Source organism: Diadema antillarum, unplaced genomic scaffold (assembly GCF_040938485.1).
Source record: "Diadema antillarum isolate AM-2024a unplaced genomic scaffold, OU_Dant_1.0 seq00001189_RagTag, whole genome shotgun sequence".
NCBI lineage: Eukaryota > Metazoa > Echinodermata > Echinoidea > Diadematoida > Diadematidae > Diadema > Diadema antillarum.
Genome location: NW_027271987.1, coordinates 396286 through 423717, shown reverse-complemented (window position 1 = coordinate 423717; position 27432 = coordinate 396286). Strand labels below are relative to the sequence as shown.

The following is a 27432-nucleotide window of genomic DNA, read 5'->3' as shown; positions in this document are numbered from 1 at the left end:
CCATGTTCACAAAGACCTATTAATAGTTTGTGATTTGTGCCTCAAATTTACAGTAACAAAAGATAAGTAGGTATAGGACATGGGTAAAACGTACGGATGTGCTTACACTGTATGTACTGTAAAAGGAGGAATATTCGCGTGCATTTTAATTTTGCGAATTTTGCTAGCGCCAACATTCACGAAATGAAAATGCATGTGAAAGTTCTTGCGTACACAATATGCATTGGATGCCAGTGGCAATTTGCGAAAATTTCATGCTGCGAGAAAGGCTGTCGGCTCCAATTCGCGAAATTTTCATGCCGCGAATATATCATGTTTTACAGTACTCGTATTGTATATTGGGCATGCAAATGTTGAATTCAATTTTTGTTCCAGTTTGTGTGAGTCAAGGTGATATTTTATTACCTGAAGAATGAAACACGTATGTGTATAATCAATTCTTGCATGAAAATAAGTGATTATAGCTTGTACAAAACACACAAAATGAAACAGAAGAATGTGATGTGATGAATAACAAGTGAGTGAACAGCTAACAAATACACATGACCAGTTGGTCCATCAGTAATGCCACAAAAACAAAAAACTACTTTCATTGTAAATCACCCAAAGCAGTCAAATTATTTCAATTTACATTCATCGCACAATGTGAACACAGATGTGATTGTTTACTTGAAATGAATTGTATAATGACAGACATTGCCGAAATAACATGCAGATTGGGAAAACGGAGAGAGAAAAGCCGTGAAAAGGCAAAAGAACAAGGCCTTGGTTTACTGAACTAAAGCTTATCGCAATAATTCCTCTCTTGTTGAGTAAACCATACACATGGATTGTCTGACACACACTGATACGGACTTCTCGTCACACCCACACAAAATAAACTAAGTACCTGCATACGCCTTAGACGCATGTGGGTCTATGTTCATAATAAGTCAAATAAAAAAGAAACATAAGAGAAAAATGTATCATATTTATAACTTTACAGCTTTGTTCCTTGTTAATTCATATATTAAAATAATACTATTAATACACATTATATATTATCAAGAGATGAATCAAAATTCAACTCGTATATCGTTATACAGAAAAGAAAAACGACTACTGAGCTACGGAAGAGAGAAAGAAAAAAAAAAAAAATCGCATCCGAATAACTTAATGTGTCGTATTTTTATCCAAATAAAATACTACTTTTTGTTAACAGATCAACTGTGTTTTATATCAAACAAAACAGCATGCTATAAATCTTAAATTCAATTTTATTACATTTAAAAAAAAAAAAAAAAAAAATGTGTGGCTCGAGCATTACATATCCGTAGAAAGATAATTCGATTTAAGATCACCATTCAGTGATGAACAAGGTGAGAAATTAACACAATTTCAGGTAGAATTATTACGTAAAAAAACTACTCGATTTCAGACCACCATTCAGTGATTAACATGGTAACAAACGTGGTGACAATGTGACAAAATAATGCGGGATATCATGACTAGATGCAAGTCAGATTAGGAGGAACATGATAAGTTTGATGTCAATGACCCGTCACCCCAGAAAACGATAAAGGGAAAAAGAAGAGGAAAAGAAGGAGAAGAAGAAAGGCGAGGTCTGGTCGTCGGTAGCTAATAGCTAGAAGGAATGTCACACTCTGTATATGATTAAGGCTGCCTGCGGAGAACGGTGGAGAAAACGGGCTCAAAATGGTGTCATTGTCATACTGAGAATCACCTTCGATAGGTCAGTGCTATTAAACACAAATTTCAGATTATATAATACGGTGTGAAGACAGGTGTCATTGTTGTTTTCTACGTGGGTTGACGACAACAAGAGCTTAATAGCACTCCGTGTGTAAAAAGAAAGTCAACAAGAACAATGATTCAAAGGGCTGCAGGATTGCGAAACTATTCGCTGGGATGGAATACGTGATTCTACACCTGCTCGATAAAACCTAAACCTGTTCTTACATATGCGTTCAAAGCGCATACGTAATATTGTGGCAAACAAAATAGATTAAATCTGTGTATTCTATGTAAGACCGTACAAATCAGAAAAATATTGGAAAAAGGCATTGATATTCGTTCACTTGGTTACCCCTTTTGATACATCCTAGGTGAATATCGGGGGTCTATTAAGACTCAATATATACATGCAATTTCGTTTACAACCAAATTAAGTATAGAGAGAGAGAGAGGAAAAAAAGGAAACAGTGGTATAGCCTCCGTACACCTTGCTGTCCCGTTGATGGTGCGCTTTTAGTATCAGAGATGGGTGAAGACTCAACAAAGGAAATTGACTCGTTTATAAGGATACTATGTTAGAACAAAAAGGAAAATGAATACTATGTCATGTTAATTGTTTCAAAGCTATCAACATTACTGAAGAGTACAGCTGTCAACGGTACTAAAAAGTAGATATGTTGTAAGAATGGGGTTGGCACACTCATACGCATTAAAATAACTGCATGTATGGCGGTTGCGAGATTTCATACCACATAGAAAGTGACAATGCAGTACAGAGAGTGAATCTGATAACACCAAGTATAGTAGGTGTGAGATAAGATTGTCTCGTATTATACTGTACTAGAACAAAAAGGAAAAAATTAAACTGTATAGGCCCTAGTGTTATTTTTTTTTTCAAAGCTATATGTCAACATTACTGAGCAGTAATCAGAACCGTTGGCAACAATGCTAAAAAATAGATATATTGTCAGGATGAATATGGTTGGCACACTGTCTCACACAAGTATAACTGCATGTATAGCGGTTTGGGATTTGTTACCACATAAAAATGGCAATGCAGTATACAGTGAATCTGATGCACCAACTCGTAAAATTACACCTGCCCTTATAATTTCTTATGAATGAAAATTGATTATTAACTGTTACTTCAATTCTGTATGATGTCAGTACACAAAACCAGAAAAGAGAGAGAGAAAAAAAATCCACTTTATCTGGATTATACAGGGACGCAAGTCAGCTCAAATCAGCATGTAGGCCTATTCAAAAGTAGACATTTTGTATATAGTCATTGCTTTGCCTAATCAATTTCTTACTTGTAAGTAGTCTACTGTGGTGTTTCCTGCCAGGCGTTCCACGCCTACGGTGGGCCGTTGGGGCTGCTGATGTTTCTGATCTGCAAAATAACTCGCGTGCCACTAACTATTATCCTGGTTGCCAAGTTGCCGCGCTCTTTCCTTAGGTTGTAGGCAATGGTAGCAAGCCTGCCACGTTCCCGCTTCATGGCTGGCGGGAGGTCAGTACGAATGGTGATGGTGGGGTCCGTGGCGCGCGAAGTGGAAGCTGCTTGGCGTGGACGTTGTTGGAAAGCGCGTAGAATCCTGTCGCGATCCTGCATACGGCCAAAACGAACAATAATGGGGTCGGACTTGTTGCCAGCTCCGGTGTTCCCAGCAGGGGCCCTCCTGGGAAGCCTGTGGGCATTGATGAGGGGTATGGTGCGCATAGCTTCTTCCACCGGAATTTTTAGTAGCGTAGCAAAGGTAGAGAAGCACTCACCGTAGACATCCTCCCGTGTAGAATTGGGTTTCCCGTAGATTAGGAGATTCAGTTTACGTTCGTGAATTTCAAAAAGTGTGAGCTTCTCATCCAGTTCGTCTTTAACTTTCTCCAGTTTTTTTATCACGTCAGGGATGCGGTTGCTTTCAATATCTCCAATCCGATTTGAGGCATCAGTAGCAAAGTTTTCCAGCTCGTTAACAGTTTTTTTGATACCAGACATTTCGGATTTCAGAGAGTAAACGTCAGATAGGAGAGTGTCCAACTTCGAGTTGAGCTGGGCGTTGTTTGCTTCAGTAGCCGTTTTCATACTGGTTATCAGTACAGCCAGGTCGCTATTAGATGGCGCCGCGGGCGTGTCCGAGACTGAAGACGCATGGTCGAGTTCCGGGTATGGGGCGGCTTCGCTGTCACTGAATGGGTCAACTGAAGTGTCACTCAAGAGGGCATTTCGCCCTACAGATTTACCCGTTTTATTTCCAATTTTTGCGCGAGTATTCATGCTGATAACTGGTCCTTTTCTGAATGATGATATTTGCAGGTTAATTATAATACAGTTCGTTGGTACAGCACCTCATGAAATGCTGGCGAAAGAGGTAGTTTGGAGAAAGTTCCGGGAGCTCACATAAGCTGCGTCCGTCTAGTCCGACATGCTTATTTCATTGGTCATTAGCAGGTGGAGAGACTTTTAAATAAAGTAGTTGATACTCTATGAAATGTTACAACTAATATACAGACACTTGCAACTTTCTAGTTCATCATAATTGTGATGTCATTATTTATCACTGACATACTCACTCAGTCACATGTTGAAACTGAAACTATGTGATATATAAAGAAACTGTTTAAAACGTCTATGGCCATGGTCAGAGAGATGTAAAACTAGGCATAATTAATTCCCCGATATCTTTCAGAAGTTTGAGCACACTATCACACTACAAGTATGAAGTTTAAGTGATACAAAACTATCCGTATTAATGTTTCGGTCTCTAAAACACATGCTCCTCACAGGCCAAAACAGCGCCCTCAGTGGATATAAAAAATGCATGTATGCACAACAGGTGCACGGAAAATGGGTGACTTTTTGAGTGACAAGAACTCGTAGTCTGGCTTTTCGTACCCCTGAACAGAATTTGAACTGAATTATCCACCCTGAGAATTTGATGGATGAAAGGGTACATCTAACTTATCCAGGTTAGTGAAGCTGAAACACCTCATTTCTCCCAGCTATTTTACAGAATTTTTTGAAATTTGATTTTTAACACACGTCTCTATGGGGAAATATTTATGGGTGTGAGCCCTATAGAGGATGCATGCAATGCACACAAGTCTATGGGAAGTATTCATCCCATACAAACTCTGCTGGTTTATGTTGATGTATTGTGTCAGATCTCTTCCTCCCTCCCCCCTTCCCCTTCCTACCCCCCCCTTCTCTTCTACCCCCCCCCCCCCCCCCCCCCGACTCTGTTTGGCTATTTTGTTTTCTTATTATGTTGATTGTGTTGTTGTGGTATAGATAGATCTTTGTACATAGCAGTCATCAGTATCACACAACTTTGAATGACTGTTATTTTAATGTATTTCTTTGTTTGGCTACCACTGGAACAGGTCAAAATTCATAAAGTTAGTCTGTTTGACACAACAAAGTCTTTTCAAGTATTTTGTAGGCAATAATGTGATGATGACACCCCCATAATCAAAGATTACTGCCTGCATCTAGGTATTCATCTTATGAAGAACTGATCAACACTACATTTTTATTTTTTTTTAAAAAACCTCAAAGGGTGTGAGTTTCAAAAGTGTCCCTTTGAGAAGCTTTATAACCCTAGAATGTGTAATTTCCCATATGATGTAGGTGCAAATATCATCAAAAACACATTTATGATGTTTAAAAGTCAAATGAGAAATATGACCTTCACTATAGGGCTCACACCCGTAAATACAATGGAATGTCCGAAACCCCTTCACAAATTCGTACCAAAGATACCAAAATAAATGAAGAAAAAAATTAATTAAAAATCAATGATGCAGTTTGGCAAAAAACTGAATAGCTGTAGATATTGAGTATGAATTCCTCTACAAATTGCATTTTGGTTAGAAGATGAAAGCTTTTCTGGTGGAATTTGAGGGGACTATATTTCATTGGGTACGTGCACGGAAAATGGGTGACTTTTTGAGTGACAAGAACTCGTAGTCTGGCTTTTCGTACCCCTGAACAGAATTTGAACTGAATTATCCACCCTGAGAATTTGATGGATGAAAGGGTACATCTAACTTATCCAGGTTAGTGAAGCTGAAACACCTCATTTCTCCCAGCTATTTTACAGAATTTTTTGAAATTTGATTTTTAACACACGTCTCTATGGGGAAATATTTATGGGTGTGAGCCCTATAGAGGATGCATGCAATGCACACAAGTCTATGGGAAGTATTCATCCCATACAAACTCTGCTGGTTTATGTTGATGTATTGTGTCAGATCTCTTCCTCCCTCCCCCCTTCCCCTTCCTACCCCCCCCCTTCTCTTCTACCCCCCCCCCCCCCCCGACTCTGTTTGGCTATTTTGTTTTCTTATTATGTTGATTGTGTTGTTGTGGTATAGATAGATCTTTGTACATAGCAGTCATCAGTATCACACAACTTTGAATGACTGTGTTATTTTAATGTATTTCTTTGTTTGGCTACCACTGGAACAGGTCAAAATTCATAAAGTTAGTCTGTTTGACACAACAAAGTCTTTTCGAGTATTTTGTAGGCAATAATGTGATGATGACACCCCCATAATCAAAGATTACTGCCTGCATCTAGGTATTCATCTTATGAAGAACTGATCAACACTACATTTTTATTTTTTTTTAAAAACCTCAAAGGGTGTGAGTTTCAAAAGTGTCCCTTTGAGAAGCTTTATAACCCTAGAATGTGTAATTTCCCATATGATGTAGGTGCAAATATCATCAAAAACACATTTATGATGTTTAAAAGTCAAATGAGAAATATGACCTTCACTATAGGGCTCACACCCGTAAATACAATGGAATGTCCGAAACCCCTTCACAAATTCGTACCATGCAAAATATTGCACAATGTGCATAGACAGCACAAACTGAATCATGTGACAAATTACTCATTCAGCTGCGCATTGCCACACTCACTACACGAACTTACGCATAGTTTCGCAAGAAGTGAGAAATTTCCCCGAGTGCATGCAGGAAGTTTTGCTTGTACGTATACCTTCTTGAGAAGTTTTGCAGTCAGACTGCCCAAACTTTGCTAAGCATAATACCAGGTAGATAAACTATGCGCAGTTTTTCGTATAGTGCGACAGCTTAACTTATGAAATTCAGTCTGTTTTGAGACAGTGGTTTTGCCTTGTTTTACTATTCTCTATTAAACAAAGTTATGGTAACTTTGCCATTAATGGTAAATCTACAATCAATGTTAACTGCCATGGCACTTTTATTCCATATTTTAACCATTCAGCCATTAAAACTTACTGTAGGTCGCCATTGATTGCAGAGTTACCCGTAATTGTGAAGTTTAATGCAATGGGGACCTGAAGAACTATAAATGCTGAATAAGCAGAGTTTTTGTTTCACTTGAATCTACCCTGTTTTTCTACAGGATTGGCTGGTTTTTTTTGAGAAAATTTTGGCATTTAATGGCTTTGCTTTGGTACTAATGGTAGTGTGGTTGGGAAGAATAATTCCTTTGTCATACCGTGATGTCAATACTGTGTGTAATCTCTCAGAACTTGAATGTATTCACCTAAGAATTTCACAAAAGTTGTCAGGTAGATTCAATTATTTTGAACATTAAACACAAAGTTTCATGCTAGCCAGTAGAAATTTAGCCAGTGTATGCTAAGACTTTTTTACTCAACCATCACTGATTTCTTTGAATAACATGAAGCATTACTGTGAGATCTTGGAATGATATCTCATTTGTACTAACAGGAGAGAGGTGCACCTTGATTTGTACATAATGTATGTACGTTTCCTCCTAGCCTCTGATTGTGACTATGCTGGCTTCTTTCAATGGCAGTTCCAGAAATAATGACTAATGCTTCCGTTACCGCATCCCTGATGATGACGAATGAAGGATTGCATACAACTGCTCACACACTCACTCGCGGTATGCTCACACCTGAGTGCACAAGATGCAGAGGATCTATTCTGTACATCATTTTCTACCTGAGTGGTGTGTGTTGGCAGTTAGTCCCATACTGTGTAACAGCACAGAGACAAACACGCGACTGGGGAGATTGTGACAAAGCCACTGAGATGGTTCAGTGAATAGAGGCAGGGGGAAAAATACCATTGATGGTTCAATGTGTATTGTGATTGTGTTCAGGTCAGTTGAGGGTTACAGCATTCAAATATTTCTTGAACCAGGAAGATTATCAAACCAGAGAATAGATACAGGGATCATGTCTGCATACCATTCATGTTTTTGTTCTCCGATTCAAAACTTGCTGACAAGTACACAAACAAAGTCAGAGTGTGCTGTAATTCAGAACTACACCATAAACACACTGGTATGTGTATGCAAACAAATTCCATTTTATCCAAAGAAAATAGTTCCTGAGCATTTAATACACCACAGCACAGAGTTTGTGTACTTTGAGGCACCATAATTCACAGGGAAAGCACACCTCATTCAGTCTATGATAAATTCACCCCTCCTTGGGTGATAGTTCAATCATAATCACTTTACTTCATCCCTCACGAGAGATAGATAGATTTGCTGTCATGACCCTGTTGACAAGTGAAACCAAGCTTACAGCACGGTCAGTGAGCTAATTATACACACATACACATGCACGCACTGACACACAGTCACTGGCAATGAATACCACTTTAGTGCAGCACTTATGTGCATTGCAGCATAAGGAAGCAATTGACATAAGTGCTATTTGTCATAAATAAAGCAAAAAGTACAATGTATCTGTCCTGGCATCAGTGCAGGGTCATCAATCTCTTTATAGCTTATCTTTTGGTAGGATGATGAGCATATCTACTTAAATCTGGGGATCCCATTAGTTATGTCAAGTTTAAACCTTAAAAAAAAATGAGTGTAATCAAACTTCTTAATGATATGAGATTTAATTACCTCCTTTTGCCAAAGTAAGAGTTTATGAGAGAAGTTTCAGGAGCCCCTGATATTACAAGATGCACAAGAAGAGTTATTATTTTTTTTTACTTAGTATTTTACTCTATTTCAACATCAACTGAATTATAAAACACGCAAATTATCATAGTACATATGTAATAGTGAATTGACAATCCCTTTTACATTCCCCCCAAAACAGCTTGCGAGCCATGTACCTGTATATAGAAGTATGTCATTCATCCTTGTCATTTTCCAGTGTATGGCCACTGGTCTCTACATAGCTGGATAACTGAAGTTGGATTGTATATCTACATTATGTGTACATTATTGCTTCCAAGAAATTAATGGTTTACTGTAAAACCAGAAATGTTTGTATGCATTTCACTTTCGCAAATTTCACGAGAGCCATGATTCCTGAAATTAGAATGCGCATGCAAAAGTCGTTGTCTATGCTACATGTATGTGCATTGAATGCCAGTGGCAATTACGAAAATTTCAGGCCTTGAAAAAGGCTGTCGGCTCCAATTCACAAAAATTTCATGCCGTGAATATATCTTGCTTTAAAGTGTCTTTGTGTATTTGCACTCATTGCAGTTAAAGCTGCTATGGAAGGGTTTGCTGTTGCATGAAGTGAATCATTAGCTGCGGCCACACTGTCAAATGTCACAAAGTTTAAGATCATGAAGTTTTGCTAGCATGACCGCAAACTTTCTGAAAACTTCTCTTGAAACTTGAAAATTTCTCTTGAAAATTTTCCGAACCCACACAAATCTTCTCAAAGTATTTACAGTCTGAACACTCGCAACTGAAACATTGCAAAGTTTGTCACATGACCAGTCCACCACCTGTTTGCTGGCAGTGCTTCCGAAGTGCGCGATCATTGGGATGTACGTGTGTTGCATTGTTACATCACAGTCATTAGCTGTTAGACTGGTTGCACTTTATTCTGTGTTGTGTATATATGCGCACCAGTGACTCAGACCCCGTTTACAGTGCAGGGCTGGGCCGAGCCCCTGCCAAGCCGCAGCGGAGCGCGGCGTCAATTGCGGTACTCGGCCCTGCAATTTTGTCCGTTTACAGTGGAGGGCTCGGCCCGGGCTTTTGATTCAACCTTTCAATATTTTGTGGTAGTGGCGCTCTGCTTGTAAACAAACGACTATTATTGGGAGCGCGCCGGTCGCAATTTAGTACGGCATTTGACCCAGTTTGCGTTTACAGTGAGAAAAGGCCGGGCTCGGCTGCTGAGACTACCTCCAGAGCTTGGCCAAATGCGCGGCTGATTTTGGTACCGCATTTGGCCTTTTGCGTGTTTACAGTGAAATGAAGGCCTTTTCACTCACTGTAAACAGAGTCTCAAACTTCGAGAAGTTTGGCTGCTAAGTGTGGATCGATGAACAAACTCCCAAAGTTTTGCCAGTGTGACTGCAGCTGTTGTGATATACCGTAAAGTTCCGTGTATAAGACGCACCCCTACTTTCAGACCTAAAATAAAAAAATAAAAAAAACACGAAAATTTCCACGCAAATATTGCATGTGTCATACATATTATTTCAGCTCAAAATTTCCCTAGAATGCAGCATGTATTTGCTCTATTTTTCGTTTCCTTTTATACTTTCTTTTAATGGTATTCATCGGACATCGGCAAAATATGGAAGACGCAAAATGCGAGACTTGTCTCAATACTCACTTGCTATTGTTTCGCCTTTCGATCACGGTACATGTGTCATGCATATCGTACTCATGAGTGTACATTACGATCTTTGCTGTCATACATAGTAGGGGTGTCTCGCATATTGATGCATGTCAGACTGGAAGGTTCATTACGAAAAATAAGAAAAACATCAACAAGTGTAGCAGAGGGATCGTACAGCGAGCGGAGGGATTACCAATAACATGTGTGTCTCAGTGCTTGTACCATGCTTGTATGCACAGTGCTAGCCTTTTGCAAAAGGCAGCTCGCTATAATTTCAGCACACGCACACAGAGAGCAACGGACTTGCACACACAGCGCGCAACGGGCAAGCGCGCTCTGATCTGATCGCTGTGTGCATGCGAGTCCATTGCAGGAGCCTCTCTGCAGCTGTTAGCTGCCTTTGCAAGGCTTGCTAGCTACAGTAGCTAGCTAGCTACAGTGTAGCTATTAGCTGGCCTCGTGAAATGAAGAGCAAACGAACGACATGGATATGCGTGCATGCTTCACAAATCGTTCATATTTATGGTGACATAGTGTCGATCCTACTCCCTATTTTACAGCTTTTGTGTATGGCCATATTGATACTAGTACATTGATAAGTTTTATGGTATCGGTAATTTAGTAATTATACCTGTACATCACGTATTCCAGCTACTAGGTTGGCTGCTGGTAGCTTGGTAGACTGACATAGGTAGCATACAGCAGTGCTGTTAGTGTTACAGCTGTTGTCTATGTCCAGATTGATACATCGAAGGTTATCGTTACTGCACAAGGCCGATGTAAGTTTATCTCGTATTTGCAGCTTTTGTGTGTGTCCAGATTGAAAGATCGCTCATTTATCCGTAAGTTTTAGTGATTGCTTACCTTCCAAACGTCGATGGGCATACATGGCCCCAAGTTGGCCTTATAAAATTGGGTGTACATGACAGATTTTTTTCTGTGATTCGACTGTACCCGTGTATACGACGCACCCCCGATTTTCAATGTTTTCCGACGAAAAAATAGTGCGTCTTATACACAGAACTTTACGGTAATTTTTTTTATTTGTTCTATCCCAAAGAGCCCTGTAAGGAATCTAGTTACCTCAGGTTGTACAGCTAAAAGTTCATCTTGGTTTTCCACCCAGTGGCTGCCTGCAAACCTGCCACGGTACACCTCTTTCATTAGTTATGTTCAGACGACAGGCCCTAACCTGGAGGTTAAGCTCTTGCCCCCTAACTACGACGTGTGTCCACACGACGAATCTTAACCTCGAGGTTACAAAACCTCAAGGTTAAATTCCTGCCCCTTTGAGTGCATTGATTTTTGTGTCCACACGGTGCTTAACTACGAGTGGGGACCCCCCGCGGCTCGTGGTTAGAGCGCTAACCATAAGATTTCTCGTGACTTTCAACATCGAGCAAACCTCATGTTAGATAACTACGAGTGCGTCTTCACGGTCCCTAATGGCCCAGTCACATATAAACACGGATGCTCAAGGATCTACACGGTGATCCGGGGAGATCCGGGGAGATCCGGGGAGATCCGGGATTTTGGTGTGATTGTACACACGGTATCAACATGGCGGCTACACGGATAAGGTCGGAAGAGCACGGAGTCTACACGGACAAACACGGCATCTACATGGATCAACACGGCAGCTACTCGGCAGCCACATGGACTACCCCGGATTGCTCTGCCAACACGGCAATCCCCGGATGACGCCAGATGTTTTTGACCTCCAAAAGTTGCCGTGTAGGCCTCCCGGCGTCAACACGGATCTCTCCCCGGATCAGATCCGGGGTGGTCCGGGGTGATTCGGGATGTCTTTGACCCCGTTTACAGTGCGGGGCTGGGCCGAGCCGCGGCTGAGCCGCGGCCGAGCCCAGCCTCAATTGCGAGGCCAGGCCCACAATTTTGTCCATTTACACTGCCGGGCTCGGCCGCGCTTTTGATTCAAACCTTTCAATATTTTGTCGTAGTGGCGCTCTGCTTGTAAACAAATGCAATTTGGTATTGTTTGGTTTTCAGACCCTTTGCCAAATGAATTCCGTGGCGACGAAGTCGCCGTTCGGGCAAAGGCCTTTGCCAAAGGAAAGAATCCTTTGCAGGACAAAACCACCTTAAACTATACTAGTTTTCGACGTTGAGGTGGTTAATATCCTGAATAGCAAAAGATACAGGCAGAGGGTTTGGAAGCCAGACTAAGATTGGCCCCGCAATTGGCCGCGCATTTGGCCCAGTTTGCGTTTACACCAAGAAAAGGCCGGGCTCGGCCGCGGCCGAGCCGCGGCCGAACCACCTCCAGAGCGAGGCCAAATGCGAGGCCAATTTTGGCCTCGCATTTGGCCTTTTGCGCATTTACACTGAAGCGGGGCTGGGCACGGCCGCGGCCGAGCCTCGCACTGTAAACTGGGTCTAAGTGACTGGGGCATAACTACAAGCTCTAATCTCGAGGTTATGGCTTGTCGTCTGAACGTAACTACTGTCATCTCCTACTTAAAGCCTCCTGCTGTGGACAGGTGATGATGGAAAGGATTCAAAACAAATTTTCTGACTCTGTGCAGTCACATAAGAACAAGCTGCACGTGGGCAAAAGGAATTAAGGGTTTAATAATGTATGCTGTATATAATCTAGTGCTAGAACCGAGTACACTTTTAAATGGTTGACTGATGAAATGTAAGTTTATACAAAGTCATTCTTCAGTGAGGTACATTGAGGTGGTCTAAAATCCCAGTAAATGAATGTTAAAAAAAGTCCATGAACACCTTATTTATTTCAAAGGGTGACTGAATGTTAGTCTTTCAGGGAACAGACCTGCTATATGATGCCAGTCAATTAGTGGTGTATAGATGTGACAGCTTTGGATTTTTAAGCACCAATTTTTGATCCGTAAAAAATCTGAGGGCAAAATAGGAGCAATGATTTGGGGATGACGTACTGACATGTTATGCTCTTTAAAGATTGTATTTCATTACACAGGGCTGCACACTGGCGCCGGTCCGACGGTCAAAGACCGGTAAAAGTCACTGTCGGACCGGTAACTTTTCAGGAAATCCACAAGTTACCGGTCCGACATGACCGGCAGTAAAAAAAAAAGCATTGGTGGGGTCAGTAGAAAGAAAAAGAGCAGCCCCGATCAGGGAGAAACAGAATGCAAGATATCGCACTGTTCAACAAGTTTTACGCAAGTTTTTGTTTATGTCTACCGGTGCAATTTGTACAGTAAACATTAGTTTTGAGCACTAGCAGTCGACCAGTCATTTGCGCTCGCTTGCGCATTTGGCGCTGCTCACGCACTGCCATGCAATGCAATACACGTGTACATGCAAAACATGTACAGTGTAACTGCTTTTCGTTTGCTTGCGATCGGCGGTCATGCCAGACAAGAAAAATTGATAGAAGCGCACGCATTTCTGGGTCATTTTACTCGTGATTTTTTAACGCAAGATCGATCCGATCCCGGCTTCGCAGCAGCGTGGCAGTTTATATAACTAATTTACTTGTGTCGATTTTTTTGAACAAGTAAAAGACATTCGATATTCAGCGATGCAGTAAATGGATCTGAGTGCGTTTATTTTCATTTTACACAGTCATTTCACAAATGAGTATTTTCATTCGTTCAGAACGGTCTCATAATGAAGATAGGCGCAAAAAGGATCACGAAATCGGCCCTTCCGTGTACTTTTTAAGAACGCATGCACAAAATGTGAAGAGATAATACTAGGGAGAAAAAAACATCATGAAATCATCGCAGTCCCGCTTACATATTTGAGGTAGAAATCGTCCCAAAAAGGATTATGAATTCGACCGGCCGCGTCGTATCTTTCAAAAGCTTACTTACGAAATGCGAAGAGATTATAGAGGAGAAAAAAAACAACAACAAATAAAGGACACATTATTGGTGAGTGCATCATAAAAGATAACAGCCGAATAACAATTCATAAAATCAACGCAATCCCGTTGAAATTTGAGGAAATAATAGGCGCAAAAAGGATCTTGACTTCAGTCCTGCATACCGTGCCACGGTTGGTTATCAAAAACGCATGCACAAATGCGACGAGATTATCGGGAGAAAATAAAAAACACATTTTTACCCTTCTGATGCGTACATTACAAAAGATTACATCCGAAGTTATTCATGAAATCGCCACAATCCCGCTGATATTTGAGGTAGAAATAGGCGCAAAAGGATCGTGAATTCGGCCGTGTCGTATACCTTTTAAGAACGCATGTATACAAAATGGGAAAAGATTAGCGGGAGAAAAATAAAGGACGCATTTTCACCCCTTTTGGTGCTTGCATCATATAGATTACAGCCGAATAGTAATTCATGAAAATTTCGCAATCCCGCTGATATTTGATGTAGAAATAGGCGCTAAAAGGATCGTGAATTCGGCCGTGACGTATAGGCATGTACGCAATGCGAAGTGATTATTGGGTGAGAAGTACAGGACACATTTTCAACCCCTTTTGGCCCGTGCATCATAAAGATTACAGCCGAATGATAATTCATGAAATCATCGCAATCCCGTTGAAGTTTGAGGAAACGATAGCCGCAAAAGAATGATGATTTTTGGCCGTGTCGTATATCTTTTAAGAACGCATTTACGAATGTGAAGAGTTTATCGGGGAAAGATAAAGGACACATTTTTAACCCCTTTTGGCGCGTGTATCATAAAAGATTACAGCCGAATTAATTCATAAAATCATCGCAATCCCGCTGATATTTGAGGTAGAAATAGGCGCAAAAAGGATCGTGAATTCGGCCATGTCGTATACCTTTAAAGAACGCATGTACGGAATGCGAAGAGATTATGGGGAGAAAAATAAAGAACGCATTTTCAACCATTCTAGCCGGTGCGTGCATCACAAAAAGTTACATCCGAAGTAATTCATGAAATCGTCACAATTCCGCTGATATATGAGGTAGAAATAGGCGCTAAAAGTATCATGAATTCGGCCGTGTGGAACATCTTTTAAGAACGCACTTACGAAATTCGAAGAGTTTATCGGGAAAAAATAAAGGACACATTTTCAACCCCTTTTGGCGCGTGCATCATAAAAGATTACAGCCGAAGTAATTTATGAAATCGTCACAATCCCGCTGATATTTGAGGTAGAAATAGGCGCAAAAAGGATCGTGAATTCGGCCATGTCGTATACCTTTAAAGAACGCATGTACGGAATGTGAAGAGATTATGGGGAGAAAAATAAAGAACGCATTTTCAACCATTCTAGCCGGTGCGTGCATCACAAAAAGTTACATCCGAAGTAATTCATGAAATCGTCACAATTCTGCTGATATATGAGGTAGAAATAGGCGCTAAAAGTATCATGAATTCGGCCATGTGGAACATCTTTTAAGACCGCACTTACGAAATTCGAAGAGTTTATCTGGAAAAAATAAAGGACACATTTTCAACCCCTTTTGGCGCATGCATCAGAAAATATTACAGCCGAAGTAATTTATGAAATCGTCACAATCCCGCTAATATTTGAGGTGGAAATGGGCGCAAAAAGGATTGCGAATTCGACCCTGCATGTCGTGTACCTTTCAAGAACGCATGCACAAATGCGAATAGATTATCGGGAGAAAAATAAAGAACCCCTTGTAGTACGTGCATCAGAAAATCTCACAGCTAAAATAATTCATTAAATCGTCGCAATCCCACTGACCACCAAGAGCAGGTTACGCAGCAAGTTCGTGCGCCGATGTTTAAAAAAAGTCACAAACGCATTTGATACAATCTGATTTTGTTCATTATCATTTTACACTGTAATTCACAAACAAACATTCTTTTTTTCCTATCTTTAAAAAAAAAAAATTCTTGTGCAATAAATAATGCAAGTTTTACCAAAAAAAAAATATTAATCTGTAAAATGTACATGGGTTGGGGGGGGGGGGGGTACGTCCATAAAAAAACACGAAAACAAGTTTGCAAGTCATTTAATGTTTTTTTAGGTTGTCGTTGTTGACCGGTAAATTTTCTGTTCGGACCGGAAAAAAATGGTAAAACGGAGCATTTACCGGTCCGACAGAGACAGGTTGGACCGGCAGAAGAAATGGGTTAGTGTGCAGCCCTGCATTGCATGTAGAGAACATTGAAAATGTGTATCACAAGTCGTTCTAAGAGTGTTGCGATTCTGACATTAAGATGGAATTTGCAGTCATTTGAAAGGGTTTGCTGTGCAGGCTAACGAGCCAGGCATCTTGCAACTCTTGCAAATCTTTCAATGATTTAGGAATTATCGCGATTTAGAAATAATGTGATAATTTTCACAGCGACACTTGGGCATACAATCTCCAGATTTTTTATCCCATCAAATGTTCAAAACACAAATCACATCAGCACACAAGCACTGTTCTACAAGGTCAACAACTCAGGCATGCACAGTTTGGTCGACAACTTATCGCGATTGGCAAGTGGCAGGACCTTCTGTTCATCTGAATGGGCGCAAAACATTGTTGTATACAAATCATGATCAGTATCCCACTATTTCGACTGTGTGAACAGCACCAATGACAGGGTCTAGCTTCCTCTTAATTTAATTTGATATGCCATCAACCTCTTTTGGTCAGTCCAAGGTAGACTTTTACATGGCGGATGACCATTAACATTTACGTATGGTGGATTGATAGTGCCCATGAGGAGATAGCTTTCTTTGTGATTGTTTCTGAGCACAACCATCTTTATTTTAACAAAATTCATTACAGTATTGAAATTTTGATACATATTTACATAAAATGCAAAAGACATATAAAGATTGTAAGTCAATGCAAGAAAAATTTGTTCTGGCATATGGCAGCAAAAGATTTACATGATCTACAGCATGCAAAACAAAACAAGGAACTTGCTTACAGTACATTACATTATACACTCAATCTTCGTAGGTTTGGAGGGGGCAAATTCCACAGGAGACAACATGTAACAAGTCATCGATGCTTTTGTAGAAATGAAGAGATTGTATGGGTGGAGATTTCTCACATGATGCCTTTTTTATTCTGATGTGATCACCAATGGGAGGTAGATTTTTTGGCTTCAGTGAAATAAAAAAATCCTTGAGGAATGTGAAGACACAATAGCTCTTTGAGGATTTGGTGCCGCAGTTTCCTCAATGGAAGAATGTATGCAAATGTACTGAGTGTAATTACCTTGTATGTCTGTGAACAGTAGGATTTGCACAATTGGAGGTTGTACTGGTATAGAAGATCATACCACAATGTCTGTTTTTAAGCAGCTTATTCTTCTTTTTTAGGGAGAATGGAAGAAAAAAAATCTGTGCAGGTTGTGTATCAAAGAATTCTTCCAAATTGTCATAATAGTGAATACATAATTTGAAGACTGAGCTGCAGTATGTGTCTCCATTTACAGTGGCCTTTGCCCCCTTCACGCACCAATCTCTGTTCATGTGGTTGATAAAATGTCAAAATTGCAATGGATATTGTGATCATTAGCGTTTAAAACTCATGATATGCAGTGTGTAATTAGGCAGGTTTAGGATTTCAATCGGGTACTGTAAAAGCTGTTCTTTTCTAATGAGTGTTTGATTGTCACAAATTTCGTAAATCAGTTGGGCAGGGAATTGAGAGCACGCAAAAGTATTGCAAACAGACAGGCTTTGGTGCATTTACGATAGCCTCAAAGTCAAAATCACAAAAACAACATCTCGTGAAAATGTCTATGACCTCATTCGAAAAAAATATCTTTACGTGAAAATGACAGCTTTTGAGTATGTGAAAGAATGATTGAACATGTAGGCCCTACTATATTGTAGTGGCTTGATCGCTGTATATATTGATTGATGCCTGTACTATGTATGTTGTGTAATGTGTCTGAATGTTATTTTTTTGCACTGATGTTTAGACATGTAGGCAGTGGCATTATATGATTGCCTGCAGTATGTGTGGAAAAGTTCTGCCGTAAACCATCTCTGTATTGTGTAGATTTTGACCTACTGATAAACATATCATAGGGGTTCATTACCATGCACAGCATGATGGGTCACACTTCTGACTAAAGCATTTACTGGCCTGTTGAGTATCCATGCAGCACTATCCTGTTGAAAGACAGCCAGCCATCCCTAACCCCCTCCAGGCTATCTGTTTTGAACTCTGCCAGCATCCTCCTTGGGTTCTACATGTCTTACTGCATGGATTGCATAGCTCATGGTGATGCTTCATATGTGTCAGTGTATGCCCAGCCATATCCTACATGAATACAGCTTGTATTGTACTTGTGTCCTTCTATGGAGGATGTCTGCGCCCCACTGGGTATGATAAGGGACCATTTTATGAAAGCACCTAGATAATGAGCATTCCAAATCAAATTTTTATTGTGTGTGTATGGCCCGGAGGGGCATTGAACGGGGTTTAAATGTCAAATGGGGTTGGCAAAGCAATCTGAACTGTTGTCTTGGATCAAAATGACTTCTAGTGGATGCTCAACAGCAGCATGACTTAAAAGTCTAACTGGCTGGCATGACAGATTCAGTGCAAAAGGCCTGAGTGTAAATTCTCACAACCACAATGCTGGTGGAGAACAACTCTATCAACGCCCTACAGTGCACCTTTTATTTCTTACACCACTTTCTACCTGGAGATATCATTGTACACATGTGTTTTTGCACATTTTTATTTCCATTGTTATTAAAGAAAGCAGGAGAATATTAAGCAGAGGGATGAAGGTTGAGGTGTGAATTTTCTTCGATTTGTCTCCCTCTACAAATTAAATTTGTAATTTCATTTGTACACGGAGACAAATTGAAGAATATTGACACCTCTACATTGTTATTGTTTTGTACGGTACTTTCAGTCAAAGTAGTCATTCACAAAGAACTCCAATTATATTCCACATTCACACACAGGAGTTATTAGTATTGCATCGCAATCCGAAAATCAATTTAATTTGCCTCTGTTCACTCACGGAAAAAAGTAATAATAATAAAAATTCCTTGGCTGCAAATAAAGTGCTGTGAATCTCCTGACTGTACTTAAGCAATGACCTAAGCACGACTCTGGGCACCAGAGTGTGATGTGCGAACCTAGTGTGGTTAGTTGCATTATGGAATTTCAAAAATTAGGGTTTGTGTTCACATCCATTCAGTTCACCCACAAATTATCCTGAGAAATCCCCCCCCCCAAAAAAAAAAAAATAATAATAATAATGATAATCAAGTTGGACCAATTTTTGCATTGGAATGCATATTGCGAGAGTTCCTTCTTTCTTTCTTTTTTTTTGTATGTGTCCACACACAGCAAATAACAGTTTTCACATTATGTTGCAACTGTACATTCTTAAGCACCGTCAGTGTTGGGTGTGTGTGAATGGGACCATGGTCTGCAAGTAATAACAGCAACAATAACAACAACAACAACAATGAAAATCATTGCTTCTTAAAAGTGACAACCTGTATAAAAACAAAGGGATAAACTGATTGTCATTTCGGCATCTGACATTCTTTCAGCTACTGTATACGCCATATATATAGCGAGTCTAAAGTTTCACAAATTGGGACTTCCCGGCGATTTCGCGAGTTGTTAAATTCGCGATTACTAAATGGAGAAATGTATACGTGTACGCCACATATTCATATCAGGGTCAGAGTCAATATTTTCGCATGTCTTCAATTTTGCAAATAGCACTTGACTCAAGAAATTCCCAAAAATAAAAACTTTGTGAAATATTTGGCATATACAGTACTCACTCTCTTTATGCATAATGATATGCATAGACACATACAACATAAGCAAGCAAGGCACATTACCGGTATATCATGATCATGTGACACTGGGATCTGCAGTAGGTAGAATGAGATTTTGTTTTCCTAAGACATTTTAACACATCAAAGGTGGTAATATTCAGAATTTTTCTGAAATTTTCAGATGTTCATTTGATTTCTGTTCCATTTTTTTTCTTCTAAATTTCTCTTTTGTGGTATATGTTTGTCAGTGAGGTAGAATTCTTCTTCAAGTATCTCCTCAATTGTGCTCCCCCAAGCAGTAAATGTGAACGGAACCAATTTTATCAAATTAACAAAGCAGCCAAAGCAGATAGTAAATGTCCCTGGTCTACAGTAGGCCTTGGAGTCACTCTACATCATATCACATATTAATCAAAGTAGCCTTGATGAGCACTCAAATCAAGCCAACTACATGTACATGGACACTGCTGTTAGTCCCCCCTCAATAGGTTTAGGGTATATTTTGATGAATTAACCCATTGAAGACGAGTCCTGAGTATACTCGGGCAGGTGTCTATGAGAAATGCATGTTGTAGCAAAATCAGTCCGTCCTCCCGTACTCCTAAGTATTTATCTTCTTTCAATCCCTCTCACACAATTATGATGACATAGGCTGTAGTGATGAGAAAGGGAAACAAAACAATAAGAAGGATTATTTTCAAGTTTCTTGTGACATTAATATAGATGTCCAAGGCATGCTCATACTTTTGGTACCAGGTATGTTTTATTTGTGTTCATTATCATTGTTTCCTCAGGTCCCCTCTATGTAAAAGCCCTTTTGTGCACAGGGCTTATTGTTGTTGTTTTTTTTTTTGTTATCACGTTGTAAAAATAATTATTTTCTATACCATTCACACATGGCCAAAATAACTTGTACAACTCAAAGTGATCCACTTGAGATTTCTGAGCTACACAAGCCTTTAGACACAATGACCAGAGCATGACCCAAGGCACCTTCAACCTGGACCTTGTGCAGGGAGTTGCATCATTGCATTATAAAGATAAAAAGGGAGACAATTGTTTTTCTCTTAGTGCAAATTATTGCAAGTATTTCAAACAGCATCAAGAATCAAATTTCACAATTCGATGTGGATTGTCATAGTTGTTGAGTATTTTGTATCGCAAAAGAAGATCTTAAAAGACCATCAATTTCATGTGCATGTGTGAACAGACCTATGGTTGATACATCCTTCATTCCTCTGCATGTTTGCTTTTGTAAAATAAATTGTCCCTGAGATGCATGATACTTCTGCTAGATGACAAGGTCTCTGTGGGTTGGATAAAACTCATCAGTTGATTACAGCATATGTATAGCAGGGGTAGGCCTATGCAATTTTCTTGGGGTATGCAGTATATAGGGTGTATTCATTGTTGAAGTGAAAAGAAAATTCAATATATTTTCACTTTTTTGGCATAATGAAAGAGCATTTGACTTACCTCTTTCAGAAAGCAGGGGGTATGAACGTACCCCTAACATATGTCAAGATCAAGTGGATGGAATGTCTACTCTTCGTATAGAATGAAACTTTCTCGTATTTTCTTTATGGTGTTGTCCATACGTGATGCCATGAACTGTAGTAGTCTACTTATTCAGCGATGTGGTACCAACACTTCTTTAAGAATTCATTCGATTGTCCGATTTTCCTCAAACTTCCACTGATGTGCTCAGCTAATATTTCTACTTTCACTGATGTGCTCAGCTAATATTGCTGCTTTCACTTGATCCACATTTATATTATGTTTTAGTTTCCTTTAAGCTTATGTATTGGATTGCGATAATACGTGAAATAGTTTTGACACTGATGACCAGAAATATGGTGATTAGTCTATGTGGGAGGCTTCTTCAACACCTATGCTCTCGTTTTCATCTGATTTATATCATTTTAACACATGGCAGTCAAAGGATATCAAAATATCCTGCACCTACTAGGGAAGTCTTTGGCACCAGTAAAGATAACCCAGCAGAAGCAGGTGCATTCTATGAAGTAAACACAATACTTCTCATTGGATCACCTTACTAATGTATAAATGTCATTCCATAGGCCTTGTAACAAGCTATTCAGTGCATTGCAATACATTGCAATATCGGTCACTACTGTGTACACCGCAATATATCACTGGGTTTTTGTTCTTGAGAATTTTGTGAATTGAATGCTATTTGCAAATTCAACAACACACACAAAAAAATATTATTAACTATGATTCTGACATAAATACAATATGCATGTGTACAACTTGTACATGTATCGCCCCACTGATTACTATACTCTATGATCGTGACTTTAACCACTCGCGAAATTGTCGGGAAGTCCCGATTCGAAAAAGAAAAATGGCACTCGATAGATTATGGCATATGGGCCTACAACGTGTCATACAAGTTTGTCATGAACAACAAGTTTAATATAGAGGTTTACATACAAAAAAAAAAGTTGATAGAGGTTAGCCATAAAATTTGGGTATGAAGTTGCTCTATCCATATATATGTCCCCAGTAGGATGAAGGTGAAGAGGACATTCTAACAGCAATGTAGTGCTTCTGTCTGTCTGTTTGTCTGTCTATGTATGTGTGTATGTATACACATTACAAAATTGTACCTCAGTGTGCTGCTGGAGTAGTGCTCACCTTAAGTCCCATATATCTCTGGGTTGATGAGTGACCCACATTCATGCAGGGCTATATCATCTAGCCATCCGTCTAATGTGGTTCAGCTAATATGAGATGGTGATGACTCCTGCATTCTGAGGCCATGCAATATTCATCAGGATGGATTAAGCGTTGTTCAGCACAGAGTGGGCATCGATGGGAGAGGGAATGGGGGTGGGGGTAGATAGATGCAATGGATGGTGTGAGAAAGATGAAACCTACAAGGGGGTTCCTCATAGGTATAGTTAATTCTTGAGTATGGGTATGTTTCCTTACCTTGTGATGAACCATAGACAATATACTGTATAGTGTTATGAGGGAAGAGACTGGCTAGTAGTGCATAAATCTTGGAAGGGAACTAGATGTGTTATGGGATGTGGCTCTATTAGTGATCATCTCATCAACACTAGTGTGCAAATATATCTATGCTTTGAATAGATATGGAAAAATACAGTTCACATTTTGCCCTAAACGTGTTTTCATTCATACAACTTTGTGAAGTTATTTGAATTTGGTCCATTTCTTCTATCTCTGAAGGCTGTTGATGTTTTGTTTTATTGTTGTTTTTATTTTTTGCTGTGTTGTTGGTTTTTTTTTCTTTTGCTGCAGAGAATGGTTCCATAAACCATTTGAATGCAGTAGCAATATGTTGTTTCAGGCCATTGCATAACGTAATCTGCAGGTGATTTGACCTGTGAGAAGCTTTGAAAGTATTCTCAGTGCATTTTGTTTCTCATTGAAAGATCGAAATGAGGCAGGTGATGAGCAATGGTTGCCCAACTATGTGTGCAAGGTCATTCAAATTGATGATGTGACAATATCGAGCCATTTATGACTATTGTGAGCATTTTACCGAGTGGCAATAGGATAGACAGCTCAAAGCAGCAAGCACTAGCTCATTCTGCCAAACAGGTACTATGGTAGCCATGTAATGGACATTTCATGGCCGAGCTATTCAGGCAGCTTGCATTATTAACAGCACACATGTCTCCCTGTCACTACGATGCGGAATTTGTCAAAGTTGCTTTATGCATCTAGGCCGTATAAACATATGGCACATAAAATATCATATATGCATCCCCCTTGTGGATGTTATTTTTGCATAAAGTCAGCTCAAATTATCAATTTTTTTAGACATTTCGTGCATATTTATTCTTAGTACACAGGATCTGGATGTGATTATAATCCAGTGTTGCATGTTGATTTATGCATGAACTCAATATGCATCCTGTAAAAATGCTGAAATTTGATAGGTCTGCTTTTGTGACATTTTCTAGCAGCAAGTGTGCAGATGGTATTGATTCAAGTGGAGGGCTTGTAGTAGATGCCTCTTCTGTTGGATAGTGCACCTGACCCTGAACCTTCTCAAAATTTATTTTCTAGATATAATCAAAACATATCAAATTCAAGCAAATACATTTGTGGAGAATGAAGACAAGTCAAGATTCTCTTTTGGATGATGCTGAGTGAATGGTAAGAGATGTGTAGGCCTAATATTTTGTAGTCTTCTTGGTACATCCAGATGTTTGTTAAATAAAATCTGACCTGGGCTGGAAAATAGAATGTAACATCTCAACTACTACAGCTGGTCACTGTAACATACTTGTCATATTTTGCATTCAGACATCTTTGGTTGACTGTGAAGCCATGTTTCATGTTTGTGTATTTTTCTAGTCAGGTCATATGACAGCATTCCTGCCATTTCTTACTAGTTGCTGTCTCCAAGAGTTGCATATTTACACCAGACACCTGGAGAATAAAGTTATAGATTGATGTTGATCTCTTCCTTTGAGAGTGTTTGTAGCATATTTGTGACATTCAGTAGACAGGTTTTACAATGTAATATTTCCCTGTCCAGAGTTTCCTTCAGCCCAAATACCTAGTACGTACCCGGCAGGCATATAAACTATGTATCTCACCTGCTTCTGCTAGTGTGGTAGTAGAGCAGGTCTGTTGTATGCTTTGAAAACATCTGTTATTTGGGTCAGGCAGTCTTCTGGAAAACTCGGAGGCTGTCATTGGTGACTTTGACATACAAGCATAAAATGAAATAAAATACAAAACTGGTCCATTAAACCTTAACTTTGTACAACACATAATCAGGGAAGAACGATTAATATTGCGTGCCGTTACAGTGGTTGAATTGTTCGTAGAAGTGTGCATATTGTGCAGTTTTTCCTAAGATAGAGACAGTGTGTGTAAGATCATAAATTCCTCACATGGTACTTAAAAACAAAGATATATTTCAGTCGGTCTCACTCTGTGGTAGTAAGACCCTATGCATATATTGCTGTAGCTTTTTATCCAATTCTGGAGTGTTCTTTTTTACCAACAGGCCTTGACGTAGTTGTATCCTAGATACAACACTTTATCAAGTGTGTCTATCAGTGAATGTAAGTAAGTGACATAAATGAGAGTTATTTCTTGCCACCAGTGCTGAAAACAGAAGAAAAAAAAAATAGCTGTGCTAAAAGCATCCAGCATTTTTCCACAGTGTTCACATAAGCTGTCCCTGAAGGCATGAGCCATCAGTCCAGCGCCATTTGACAGCACTGCATTATCTCTCATTGAAGCGTAGATTATGAGACGTTGCCATGGGGCTCCCTTCAAATGTAAACTTTGAGTCCAAATGCACTGATGTGAATACATGTACACAACTCCACTGAGTACTTACTAGGTTGTAGTAAATGGCCCAAGCAAATGTACAAAGTCTTTGATCTGCTTCAGTCATAATTTATCCCGTTATAACTTAGTTTGTAAGCTGTTATTTTCACAAGTGTCCAACCTTTATGAATTTTGCGAATCACTGTTGGACTGCATATTCAACAACATGCAAAAATAATGCTGTACACTAGGGTAACAGTGCACTTATAATTGCCTCAGTGTCAAGTCACGAAAATAACATCTTACACAAATATCTGAGACTTCCTCATTCGCAAAAATACCTGTATAACTATGCAAAAATAACAGCTTATATACAATAACAGAGACTTTTGGCAATGAGAAGTAAACTGACTTCATATCACATTTGTGGGAGAGCACATTTACAATTTTAAATTTACAGGAATATCGTTATCCATGTATCATTCAGTAGTATAGCTCTTAATCTTGGACAGAGTATACATTAATATTTCATGTGACTGTGGTACTTGTCGACAGAACAAATTTAAAGCTGTTTGACATTGATTGGAAATGCAAGTACACGTGTAGACTCGCTTTGTGTGAACCACTACACACTGTATGCATCATATACTAAAACTAGAAACCACTAATATTCTGCAACAGTGCAAAATAGTTTTTCGTTCATGTGAAGATCAGTTTTTATTATTCATTATAGTCTGGAGGCATATCATACAGAACATGAAGAGGCCTGTAAAACATTGATATGTGGTGTGTTGAAAAAGCCGGTTGGATTGAGTTTAACTAATCTACACATAAATCGTAACGAAACCCAATGAAGGTCCAAATATAGAAAGAGCATACATTTACTATGGTCATGATATACATAATAAATACTGTCATCTTAGTGAGATGTGAGATGATTATTAATGTTCAATGTTGCTACACATGTGATTAAACTGAACCAAACCTTGCACTCCCTCTCTCCCTCAGTGCTAATATAATGTATTTCTTCCATATTCATATGGGACTATGTGTCTGCTGTTGTGAGCTGTGTCCACTCTATTCTCAAGTGTAATCCACTGGTTTCAATTATTTGTACATTTTCTCTTTTATATTTTGCAGGCTGCCACACCATTTGAGGTCATTTTCTCCCATCCAGCCTCATTGGAGGTGAGCATATCAATATTGCTTTGATGTTGTCATTGACAATTACTGTCAAAGCAGTTTTTACTAGAACATTTAAAGAGAAAGTAACACATGAAACAAATTTCTCAGTTGGTATATTCGTATTACTATATACACTCAGCAAAAAAAGAAAGTAAACACTTTTTCGAGTTCAAAATTTTCATAGAAGATTTTCATGAAAATCAATATATTTTATACCATATTAAAGGTAATTTAATTGGCTATCAATCTAGTAGGTCAATATAAAAGGTAACTTTATGCATGAGTGAACACATTTGTTTTTATCCTCCAAATCACAAAAGTAAAAATTGCAAAAATTGACATATTGTCTTTCATTTGCAAATGCCCTTTAAGACAACAATGATAACAAAAGACCAGTTTAACACAAAGAGAGACACAAAGAAATGGCAAAAATAAGTTTATATTCTCTTAATCTCCTTATAACCTCAAACAAAATAAAAGTGGGAAACTTCAGGGCGGAAAATAAGAATTTTTACTGAACTAAAACTTCAAGTGACATAGGGAGTAAGGGCACGAAGATGATTAAATGAACAGAATATCTTTATTTCATTCATTCAATTTAGTAATTTAAGAATTCATAAGACAAATTCAAGAACCAAATATAATTTACAAATTTCCTAATTTGAATATTCAATTCAAAATTCTACCATTTTTGTTAATGTTGCTTATTCTCTCATTTCATGTGACTTTTGATTTGACAGAACATTCTTCATTTTCCTCCATTATTTTTAGCCTTTATTGATCTTTTGGGCTTTAAAGAATTTATAGAGATCATAGGTATATTTTTGAAACTGAATCCATGTTCATTATTGTGTCAAATTTGTCTTTTGTTCTTATTGTTACATGGAAGAGCATTTACGCATCAATGACAACTTGATCATTTTTGCAATTTTCACTTTTGTGCCTTGGAAGAGAAAAACAAAGGT

The 27432-nt window shown here is 39.0% G+C and overlaps 1 protein-coding gene across 1 annotated transcript in view; it reads left to right on the top strand.

Moving 5' to 3' along the window:
* LOC139744549 (contactin-2-like) overlaps positions 1–27432 on the top strand; it is a 123287-nt gene that overhangs the window by 15816 nt on the left and 80039 nt on the right. Inside the window, exon 2 of the mRNA XM_071654984.1 lies at positions 26423–26470. The gene's annotated coding sequence lies outside the window, so the exon portion shown is untranslated. The remainder of the gene's footprint in view (positions 1–26422; positions 26471–27432) is intronic.